General features: G+C 46.7%; 1 long non-coding RNA gene across 1 annotated transcript; it reads right to left on the bottom strand.

Annotated features, from left to right (window-relative positions):
• Window positions 1-8,210: 8,210 nt before the first annotated feature.
• LOC139821667 (uncharacterized) lies at window positions 8,211-9,953 on the bottom strand. The gene is made up of 2 exons (XR_011734312.1): window positions 8,743-9,953; window positions 8,211-8,663 (listed from the first exon to the last, which is right to left on the bottom strand). It is a non-coding gene; the product is annotated as an uncharacterized lncRNA (long non-coding RNA).
• Between the last annotated feature and the right edge of the window lie 2,086 nt (window positions 9,954-12,039).

Below are 12,039 nucleotides of genomic sequence, written 5' to 3'. Positions count from 1 at the left end.
TCCGTTTGTATATAATATACCGCGTTTCATTATTTCCTGTAGGCCGCCCAGTGCACCGGCACTGTCGATCGTTATCCGTAAATGATATCTGTAACCGCGTTCCGTTCGTATGTAATATACCGCGCTTCGTTATTTTCTCGTAATCTCCTGCGATGAACTCCGTTCGTATGTAATATACCGCGCTTCGTTATTTTCTCGTAATATACTGCGATGAACTCCGTTCGTATGTAATACTAGATTTTTCGCCCGCGCTTTGCGCGGGCTTAAAATCTATTCCCCTTTCCCCAAACTCACTCATTAATTAGGAGCACCTTTGATATTCTTTCTCCTCAAACTCTAACCTACATTTCTTCGAATTTTTTTTAAAAAATAAAAAATAATAGATAATATAATAGATGCAGATTAGCATATTGTCAAATATTTCAAAAACGTAATCCTTTATATTAAAGTCTTTAAATTTTATTTTTGCTCGTGCCTCGCGCGTTTTTACCATCCGTTGATCCACCATTATTAACTCTCTTTTATTTTCTTTTCTTTTATTTTCTTTTTTTGAAATCATCGAAAAATTAGAAAAATTTGGCACTGGTTTCAAGAAAATCAATTCTTAATAAAAAATTATCCATTAATAAAAAAATAAACTTATCCTCCAAAAATTAAAAAAATTTTGACTCCTATTTCATATATAATTCTTTAATATTTGGTTAATTAATTCCCGAAAAATTGGAAAAATTTTGTAACCGGTTCCCAAAAAAATCGGTAACAAAAAATTATACACTTTATAGCAAACCCCAGGAAATTCTACCTTTATTTCATATACAATTCTTTGAAATTCGATCAATTAACTCCCGAGAAATTTGAAAAATTTTGTAACCGGTTTCCACAAAAATCGGTAACGAAAAATTATCTATAAAAATTATCCATAAAAAAAATTTAGCTTGATATCTCAAAATTTACGGGAATTGGAGCAGAAATCGGAAACCTTTTTATTATTAGCAATTTTTTTATAAACTCATCGTAGCCATCCTGAAAAAATTAGAAAATTTTGAAACCGGTTTCCAAAAAATTGATTATGAAAAATTATACACATCTTCGCCATCCCCGAAAAATTAGAAAAATTTGGGCATTGTTTTTAAGAAAGTAACGAAAAATTATCTTTAAAAAAATTTAGCTAATATCTCAAAATTTGAGGAAATTAGAACAATCACGTACCTACATTTTTTAAAACAAAAATCGAAAACCTTTTTAGAAAAATTGGAAAAACTTCGTAACCGGTTTCAAGAAAATCAATTCATTAATGAAAAATTATCCATTAATAAAAAATTAAACTTATCCTCCAACAATATTAAAAAAATTTTGACACGACTGCTATTTCATATATAAATCTTTAAGATTTGGTCAATTAATTCCCGAAAAATTTCAAAAAATTTGTAACCGGTTTCCAAAAAAATCGGTAACAAAAAATTATACATTTTATAGCAATCCCGGGGAAATTCTACCTTTATTTCATATGTAATTCTTTAAGATTCAATTATTTTCCGAGAAATTGGAAAAATTTTGTAACCGGTTTCCAAAAAGATCGGTAACGAAAAATTATACACTTTATGGCAATCCCCGGGAAATTCTACCCTTACTTCATATAATTTTTTAAGATTTCGTCAATTAATTTCCGAAAAATTGAAATAATTTTGTAACCGGCTTTCAAAAAGATTGGTAACGAAAAATTATACATTTTATAGCACTCCCCGGAAAATTCTACCCCTGTTTCATATATAATTCTTTTAAATTCAGTCAATTATTTCCCAAAAAATTAGAAGAATTAGAAAAATCGGTTTCCAGAAAATCGGTAGCAAAAAAATGGCCACGACATTTTCATCCCCGGGAAATTCTACCCCTGTTTCATATACTTTTGGTAAAAATTCGGTCCACTAACGAATGAGTAGTTCGCGTACATACAGGCAGACAGACAGACAGACGTGACTTATATATATAGATACCGCGCTTCGTTATTTTCTTGTAATATACTTTGTATACCACATCTCGAGTTAAATAAAGTAAAGGAATACGTGTGTATCGTAAACTGACTACTGTCTCTGGGCCTTTCATCGAACTCCCGATCCAGTAAACTAGGCCGCGTTCGATATAAAGTCAGGCCGTTACATGGCGCCCGAACAGGGACCGTTTTGATCCGTTCCGAGAGATAGTAATCAAGGTACATCATGCCGAAAACGTGGATATACGCGTTATCAAAGAGCCAGCTCACCGTAGAGTTCGAACGACTCGAACTAGACACCGATGGCTCGGTCGACGAGCTACGCCGCGCCGACGCTTAAGCGACTACGTAACCGAGCACCCGGAAACGGGGCCGTACATACACCGCCGCGGGGGGCAGCCAAACGCCGGCTGCGCCCACCATCACCGTGCACCCCTCGGGAGACTTCCTCGTACCGGTGGGCGACTCGCGGCCGCTAATAACTACGCCATTCGTACTCTTTCGCCCGGTCGCGGATGACCGCCCCAGCGAAACCCCCGCCCAGGTCATGGACCAGATACGGAAATGGGGGTGCCACTTCGACGGGAGAGACCCCGTGGCGTTTCTCGAGCGGCTCGAAGAACTCAAAAACGCTTATCAATATTCTGGCGCGCAATTATTACTGGGGCTGCCGGAAATGTGCAAAGGCGACGCCCTTCTATGGTGCCAAAACAACCGAGCCAGCTGGCGGGGGTGGGACGATTTCTGCACCGATTTCCGCGAATACTACCTGCCGCGTCGGTACCGCGCCAAACTAGTCCGCGAAATACAAACACCCCAACAAAAACTGGACGAGCCGTACCAAAAGTTCGCAACGGACATGCTGACCATGATGCGGCGGGCCACCGGATTCACGGAAGAAGAACAAATCGACGCGCTCTACGATAATATGCACCCGCGTTATCAAATGTACATCCGACGCGACGCCGTGACCCGCACGCGAGACATCCTGCGCCTAGCGGAGGAATTTGAGCATATCGAAGAGCAGACGCGCGCCCGACAAGTTGCCGCCCCATCGCCCGCGGTCGTCGCCGCAGCATACGACCGCCGAGAGTGCTGCTGGCGGTGTAAGCAAAGAGGGCACACCCGGTTCGACTGCCGACGACCACCGCGCCGTTTCTGTTCCCAGTGCGGCAGGGATGGCGTCTTCACAAAAGACTCTCACCCGCCGCCGGGAAATGCCGCTCGGGCCGGGGACAAAGCGGCCACCCACCGGTCCTCCGAATAGCGTATACGCCCCGTCCGCACCTGACCGTGATAGCATCGAAGCAGCCGTACGAGGCACTCCTAGATACCGGCTCCGAAGCTTCGTTCGTCAACGCGCAAACCGCCGACAAGATAGCCCGCGATTTCCCGATCCAGCCGGTTAACGGACAAGTGCACCTCGCCGACGGGTCGAGAACGTCCATCCCGGGGCTAATCACCTTCCCCATCACCGTGCAGGGACGGATGTTCTGGCACCGGTTCCAGATTATGCCGATGTTAGATTGCGACGTTCTGATAGGCGTAGACCTGTGGGCGAAGATGGACTTCGCCATACCGCCGCCGGGCCCACCCAACGCCGATACACAAACCGTCGCCATCGAGCACGCGTCCGAGGGGGGCGCACTGACGGAGGAGGAACGCCTCCGCTGCTTCCTGGCCGTCGAACTCGCGAAGTTCGAGGCCGTGCAAGGCCCCACCGACCGCGTGCAGCACGTGATACGCGTCAAAACCGACCGACCGATCAAGCAACGTTACCGGCCACGAAACCCCGCCATGCAGGCGATCATCGACGCGGAAGTCGATAAGATGCTCCACGACGGCATTATCGAACTGTCACATAGCGCGTGGAGCTCGCCGGTCGTTATCGTACGGAAAAAGGACGGCAAACCCCGCTTCTGCATCGACTTCCGCTTGGTCAACGAGGCCACCGAAAAGGACGCGTATCCCCTGCCTCACATCACCGCGACGCTGGATAAATTGCGGGGGGCTCGCTACCTGTCCACGCTCGATTTAAAGAACGGCTATTGGCAAGTGCCACTCGCGCCAGAAAATCGACCCGTGACCGCCTTCACCGTCCCCGGCAAGGGGCTAATGCAGTTTAAGGTAATGCCGTTCGGGCTGCATTCGGCACCGGCCACGTTCCAACGTCTGCTCGATACTATTTTAGGCCCGGACCTAGAACCGTACGTGTTCGTTTACTTAGACGACATCGTTATCATTACCGAAACATTCGACGAACACCTCCGCATTATGCGCGAAGTTTTCCGCCGGCTCCGGGAGGCCAACCTCCGCATTAACCCCGAGAAATGCCGGTTTTGCGCCGATCAAATTAAATACCTCGGCCACATCGTCAACCGTGACGGTATCCGAACCGACCCGGACAAAGTCAGCGCCGTCGCAAACTGGCCCGCGCCACAAAACATCCGTCAGATCCGACAGTTCCTGGGGGTCGCGTCATGGTACCGCCGCTTCATTAAGGATTTCGCGACTCTCGCCGCACCGCTCACCGCCTTAACCCGAAAGCACGCCCGGTGGAATTGGGGGGAAGCCGAACAAAACGCATTCACCGCCCTCAAAACCGTTCTGACCACCGCACCCGTTCTCGCGTGCCCGGATTTCTCGCGACAATTCCACCTTCAAACCGACGCCAGCACCACCGGTCTGGGGGCCGTGCTGACGCAATACTTCCCCGAGGGCGAGCGTGTTATCGCTTACGCCAGCCGCACGCTAAATAACGCCGAGCGGAATTATAGCGCGACCGAACTGGAGTGCCTGGCCGTAGTATGGGGGATCCGACGAATGCGCGGCTACCTTGAGGGGTACCGATTCACGGTAATCACCGATCACCAGTCGCTAAAATGGCTACAAAAGCTAGAGTCTCCGTCCGGCCGGTTGGGGCGATGGGCATTCGAGTTACAACAGTATGACTTCGAGATCAAATACCGAAAAGGGGCACTCAACAAAGTAGCCGACGCGTTATCCCGACAACCCGAAATCCTCGTCGTCACAAGAGCTAAGTGCCCATGGCATACGCGCATGTGGCACGCGGCCGAAAATACGCCCCACGAGGTGCCCGATTTCAGGATCGACCAAGGCCGGCTGTGGAAGCACGTGCTCCACAGCCTGGATTTCAAAGACACCCCAGCAGCCGAACAGTGGAAAAAATGCGTACCGAAAGACCAGCGAGGACCGCTCCTCGAACGGTATCACGACGCACCGACCGCCGGCCACCTCGGAATAGCAAAAACCATCGCGAGAATAGCACACAGATATTATTGGCCCGGGATGTTCCGCGACATCGCCCGTTACGTCCGCGAATGTCTGACGTGCCTCGCCCATAAGGTCGCGCAAGAAAAGCCCGTCGGACAATTACACCCGACCGCGCTCGGCCATCCGTGGCAACAGGTCACCCTCGACCTCGTCGGCCCGCTCCCGCGATCCGCCGCCGGCCATATCTGGCTCCTTACTCGATAAAAACAGTACGTGGATCCACGTTATTGCTACGTGGATTCGACGTGGATTCGACGAAATTACGTGATTCGACGTGGATGTAACGTTCCTGTTTTACTGGGGTAACATTCAGAACCGTTTTACGAAATGGGTCGAGCTCCGGCCATTACGACGGGCCACCGCGCCGGCCATCGTAAAACACGTAACCGAAGCCATTATCCTCCGACACGGATGCCCGGACGAGATCCTGTCGGACAATGGCACGCAATTAAAATCCCGGCAGCTCGCTAAACTCCTCGCCGACTGTGGAATCCGCCACCGCTTCACGCCGGCGTACGCGCCCCATTGCAATCCCGTGGAACGCACCAATCGCGTGATCAAGACCATGATCGCGCAGTACGCGAAAACACACAAAGCTTGGGACGAACACCTGCCAGAACTCCAGTTCGCCTATAATACCGGACCCACGACGCGACGGGCTACACGCCCGCGTTTTTAAACCACGGCCGCGAATTGCGCCGCCCCGGGGAGGATGCGCCGCGCGACGAACCGACGCCGCCGACCCACATGCATCGCCGACTGGCCGAAGCTTACGAACTAGTGAAAATTCAGCTGGCCCGCGCGTTTCAGCACCAAGAAAAACATTATAATCTCCGCCGCAGGGAATGGAGACCGCGTATCGGGGAGTGGATGTGGAAGCGGGACCGCCCGCTCTCCAACAAAGAAGTGGCGTTTAACGCCAAGCTCGCGCCGAAGTTTCTGGGTCCGCTAGAAATACGCCGCATTATTTCACTCGTCATCGTGGACCTCCGCAGCCGCTCGGGGAAATGGTATCGGCACATACACGTGCAAGACCTCAAGCGCGCCCCGACCGACACACCACCCGACGTACCTGGCCCGGACCTCGGTGGGGGGAACGCGCTCGCGCCGACCGCTGCCGCCGTTCAACCGTACGCGGCCGGAAAACACGCGCCGAAACGAAAACGCCGACGAACAAACTGTTGTTACGCGACCGACCGCGATCCAAACATTGTTAACCGTCGAAAAATGAAAACAAGCGCTAAGACATCCGGCGTACCGAGGCGAGGGCAAGCCGATCGTCAGAACGACCGCAGCTATGACGGATGAAACATCGCCGCAAGAGCGAGACATCTTGACGGAGATAGCGAAAATCCTCGGCGAGGACGACGAGGAGTACGATCCGGCCAACCCCGGGATCGGGCAAGGGTGGGCCACCCTTTACCGGGGCGAGCCCGAGACGGCACCGCGCCACCGCCGCCACCGGCCAAACCAATTCCGCCGAAAACCGTGCCGAGGATTGGCACGATCGTCCAGCGATCCGATGCGACGAATCGGGCGAAGCAGGCCTGGCTTCTGGCACCGCCGCCGCCACCGCCACGACGCCCACGACCACTGGCCGAGGCCCCCCGACGACCGCGGCCAACGCTCCAACCTGCGAGGGTGATGGGGCCGATACCAGCACCTCCGATCCCGGTCCAGGTCGAGCCCGGGGTGATCGTGGAGATCCCCCATTTTTCGTGCCATGTCTCCAGGCAATACAAGCACACGATCAGAAACCGGCGCTGGCACATACGGTTCAACGGGGACGGCTCCGTCCATTGGATAAAAGACAAATCCCGGAAACCGCCAGCATAAGAGACCACCCGACCGACTGGCACCTCCAACCAGCCGGCCACTGTGCCTCTCGATTCAGGCACATCTAAGGGGAGGGGTGGTGTAACGATGCACCTCTTACGCCAAGGCATCGTCCCCGGCCACCACCCGCCGGGTGCCGCCCGACCGATCCTCCGTCGGGCGAGGACAGGGCGCGGTGCGCCCACAATTTTTAATCTTTCGAAACGCACCGTGTGCACGTAGAGTCCTAGATAATAGAGAAGCGACATTGAAATCGATAGGTGCGATATATCGATAAAGCCGCCATTTTGTTTCTCCATATGGAATAGGAAAGTACGTATAAGAAACTGTCCATTTTAGAAACGGTGTGCTTGTCGTAAATATATTACAGCGTAATGAAACCTATATCCCATATCTCTTCTAAAGTATTCTGAACATTATTTACACAACACAATAAACCTATGTATGATTTTAATAATCGTAAATATATGTATAATTATATTATGCTATTTTAGAAATTCTTTTGTATCCATAATTTTACAAAATATAAGATTTATTTTTATAGGAATGAAAATGGCTATGGGGAAAGTTGCAACTAAATGAACATATATAGAAAAATTACATCTCTGTTATTTTCAGTCTATTTGATTATTAATTACTGAAAATTTTGTAAGCGTAGCAAATTCAATAATAACGAAAACGAATTATTTATACAAATTAATCGGGCTGAAATTGTAAAAACATGTATTTATATCTTTTTATCTTTTGAAAAGTTGTATCATATATCAAAAAGAGCGTTATTTTTAATTTTAGTTACGCAATTTTATCTTCTATGTATATAGATATGAAAGTTATTTACTTTGAAACATGTCGACAATATACAAGGAAAGTTGTTAGAGAGTCAGAATGCTTGTAAAACATTATATTAATACACAACACACCTGATTGCATATGAATATAGCTCCTTGTTGCCTTAATCAATGTAACATGTACAATCAAGAAAAACGAAAGATATATTAATTCATAAGATTATACTTGCAGATACATATAATAAAGTAAATGAAAACGTACTGTGTATTTTATTGTAAATTATTAATAGTTCTTTGAGGAATAGTGTAAAAAAATTTATATATAACTTTACTACGTTTTTTATAGATACATATATCTACGAGACAATAATATTCGATTTATTTGACATCTATAAGAGAAAATTCATTTTAAATTAAATAAAATATGATTTATTTTATATTTGTACTTGGTTTAACTCTCAATTACAATTCGAATAATTGTGCTCTTCAGATTCAAAATTTTCCTCGGCAGCTGGCAATATTACGATTGTTGCAACCAAAGGTTTTGGATTTGCTTTCTTGCAGAGTAATATTTTAACTTTCCCTGATATTTGACCCTTTAAGTTTGCGCTAACAGGTAATGGCATTGAATATGTATGTTCATTAAATGGCTTCGATGGGAGACTATCGTTAAAAACTGAAGGAATTGCTCCGATTTTCAGTTTCCTCTTACCATCTTCTCTAACACGCTCCCAAGAAAACGTGTCAAAATGCTCCTGAAAAAATATGTATGCTATCAGTAAATGACTTCGCTATATATGTATATATATATATATTTGCTACACTGCAGCTTACAGAGCACACAAACAATGGATCCTTAGGCTCCCAAGTAGATCCATTAATATTCCTGATACTGTTAATCCATCTAGCTTTCTGTCCTTCATTTCTAGGAAAACGATGAAACATAAGAGTTTACTCCACAGTACCGGATTGAGTTCCGGTTGCAGAGCGGTGAACACCGTCGTACGATGAATTCCAAAAGACAGGGTGCCGATCACCGCGCACACGATTAGATCGTTCTTCAGTCTGGCGTTCACTGTCGAGCGTAACTTCTCCGGCAAAGGATCCACCAGCTCAGTATCTGACATTTGCTCGCCCACCTTGATCTTTACGTCTTTCTTCCTGCCGGACGTCTTGCTCTTGGTCTCCTTGTAACTCGCGGCCACGTTATCAGGCTGCGACGACGACGTGTTTTCTATGATTTTGGCTTCCTTCTCTTCCGTGTACCTGTCTCCTGTCTCTGGTGGCCACAAATTTGTCTTGAGGATGTCCTATATCACGGTAGGATCCGAAGAATCACGGCCTTTTACAGAACCGTAACAGTAATGTCTCGCGTTGTCTCACGTGCAGCAGGCCTCTAACGTGCATTAACCTCACTTATTTAACCATAAGGGAGAAACAAAATGGCTCTGGATCACGTGATTTAGTTAGCCAATCAGACCATTCCCTTCAATGTCGCTTCTCTATTATCTAGGACTCTATGTGCACGGGAAATCCGCCGCACCGGTGCCTTCCCGCACGACGCCAACGAGCGCCGAAGCGAGCCGATCCTCGCCGAAGCGAGCACACGGGATCGCGCCGCTCCCACCACCACGCCATCGCCTGACGATCGGCCTCCCTCCTGCCAAGCTCGCCGCGCCGAGCGGTATAAAAAGCCGGCGCGCTCGACGAAACGGCACTTCGTCTCTACCACGGCTCTCCGCTACTCCTGACGAAGCCTACCTTCCGAATCCTAGGGCGACACGCAAAACGAGGTCCAGCGTTTGGGCCTCTACTGAGGGTTCTCAGAGTGTCTCCGAGCTCCCTCACACTTACCCCGACGGCCACGGCACCGCGCGGTCGAGCGTGCTCGGCCTCGTAGCGAGGGTTCTCGCGACCGTAACCCCGGGATTCCGCAATCCTCCGTTGTACATATCGCGCTCCCGCCCACGTTATCAGCCCTCTCGATATACCGCACCGGGTGCACCCGCACCACGGTGCCGCGCCGCGACCGTAGAGTACTGTACCTCCGCGTGCATCGTACTCTCCGTAACCGCGTTCCGTTCGTATATAATATACCGCGTTTTATTATTTCTTGTAGGCCGCCCAGTGCACCGGCACTGTCGATCGTTATTCGTAAATGATATCTGTAACCGCGTTCCGTTCGTATGTAATATACCGCGCTTCGTTATTTTCTCGTAATATACTGCGATGAACTCCGTTCGTATGTAATATACCGCGCTTCGTTATTTTCTTGTAATATACTTTGTATACCACATCTCGAGTTGAATAAAGTAAAGGAATACGTGTGTATCGCAAACTGACTACTGTCTCTGGGCCTTTCATCAAACTCCCGATCCAGTAAACTAGGCCGCGTTCGATATAAAGTCAGGCCGTTACAATATATATATATATATATATATATATATATATATATAGTAATAAATAAATGAATATGAAACAAATGCAAAATAATTCGAGTAAAAGAATATATTCAGCCAAAACATGCATTTTTTTAATTTGACGACTGTCAATAGTCAAATATTAATTCTAACATTTGTTTTTAACAGATTCGTATTCAGTGACCTCAAAAACTGTTACGTAAGTTAGCTCAATGCAAAAGTAATTTTAATTCTTCTAATTCAACTTCAGGTTAAAATAATTTTCAAATTGTTATTAATATTGTGCATTTCAAAGAGTCTTTTTAAAAAATCGAACTCCACAGTTTTGTTGGAAATTTATTAACAATTAATTTAAAAAAAAAAAACGTCTCGATCGGTTAAGAATTACGGTCTGTAGCAATTTTTGAACAGTAAATTTCTATTTGTCCCCACTGTGCGGCGGTTCTAGGAAGAAATATCCCCGGAAATAAGTTCCCGGGAAAATCTCCCCGCAAAAAAATCTCCTCCGGAAAAAATCTCCCCCAGAAAAAATCTCCCCCGGAAGAAATCTCCCCCGAAAAAAATCTCCCCATCCAAAATTCCAGTACTACTGTATTTCAAATTGAGATGGCATTTTTAAAAGCCGTTACACTAGACTGTGCGACTTTATTTGGTGCTTGTATATGTTATTCTTCGGAACCGTCAACTGATTGTACTGTGTTTACTCATCGTCAGCAATATCACCTCGAATAACAGTAATCAGTCTGTTGTAAGTACTGGTAGCGATATTATCGTGCACCATGCCGCTCAAATTTGTAAAAAGCAACAAGGGAAAGAATCAGCTGATTGCTGATGGTGAATTGTATTACAAGCATGGGGAGGGATCTAATGGAAAAGTTATTTGGCGGTGTGTGCAGTACAAAACCGGGTGTCGGGGGATTTGTCACACGTCGTCGGAGTTACGCGATGGTACGTAAATTAATGTACTTAATGGCAGTATCGGAAAATTGTCATTACTCTTTTATTTTTTGCTTATTATAGGCATCATTTTGCATCAAACTGAGCACACAACTCACACTCCTAACGCTGCAGCAGTTGAGACAAAGCGCGTTGTTGCAAAATTACGGAAGAAAGCGGTGACAAGCAAGGAAGCATCATCGTCGTTAGTGGCGTCCGTGCTGGGTACGGTGTCGTCTCCTGTTGCTGCACAATTACCGAGTGCTGAGTCATTGAGTCGGACTGTCCGAGGAATCTGTCAAAGGAACAATCCTTTACCGCCTAATCCCAGGAAAAACACATTGCATGAAATACCAGAACACTTTCAAAAGACATTGAAGAGCGTGAAATTCTTATTATTCGACTCTGAGAATATTAACAACAGACTGCTTATATTTGCTACGGAGGATAATCTGCAGGTGTTGCGAGGATGTGACATATGGTATTGTGATGGTACTTTTAAAGTAGTGCCTGAAATATTCGACCAACTGTACACCGTGCATGGGGAGGTGAATGGCAAAGTTGTGCCTCTTGTATATGCGTTATGCCCTAATCGACGCAAGAGAACATATCAAACTCTGTTGCGGGTTCTAAAAGATCCCGAGAAAAAATAATTTTGACTAATTATATATGATCATACATTATTGTTTATATGATCAGATCCAAAAATTGGCCAGGTCTGACCATGCATGCTCATACAAAATCATATAGACGGTCATATCTATTCATATTTGAT

Source organism: Temnothorax longispinosus, chromosome 11, assembly GCF_030848805.1.
Source record: "Temnothorax longispinosus isolate EJ_2023e chromosome 11, Tlon_JGU_v1, whole genome shotgun sequence".
NCBI classification, from domain to species: domain Eukaryota; kingdom Metazoa; phylum Arthropoda; class Insecta; order Hymenoptera; family Formicidae; genus Temnothorax; species Temnothorax longispinosus.
The sequence above is the reverse complement of the archived record's forward strand: the minus strand, read 5'-3'. Positions and strand labels throughout refer to the sequence as shown.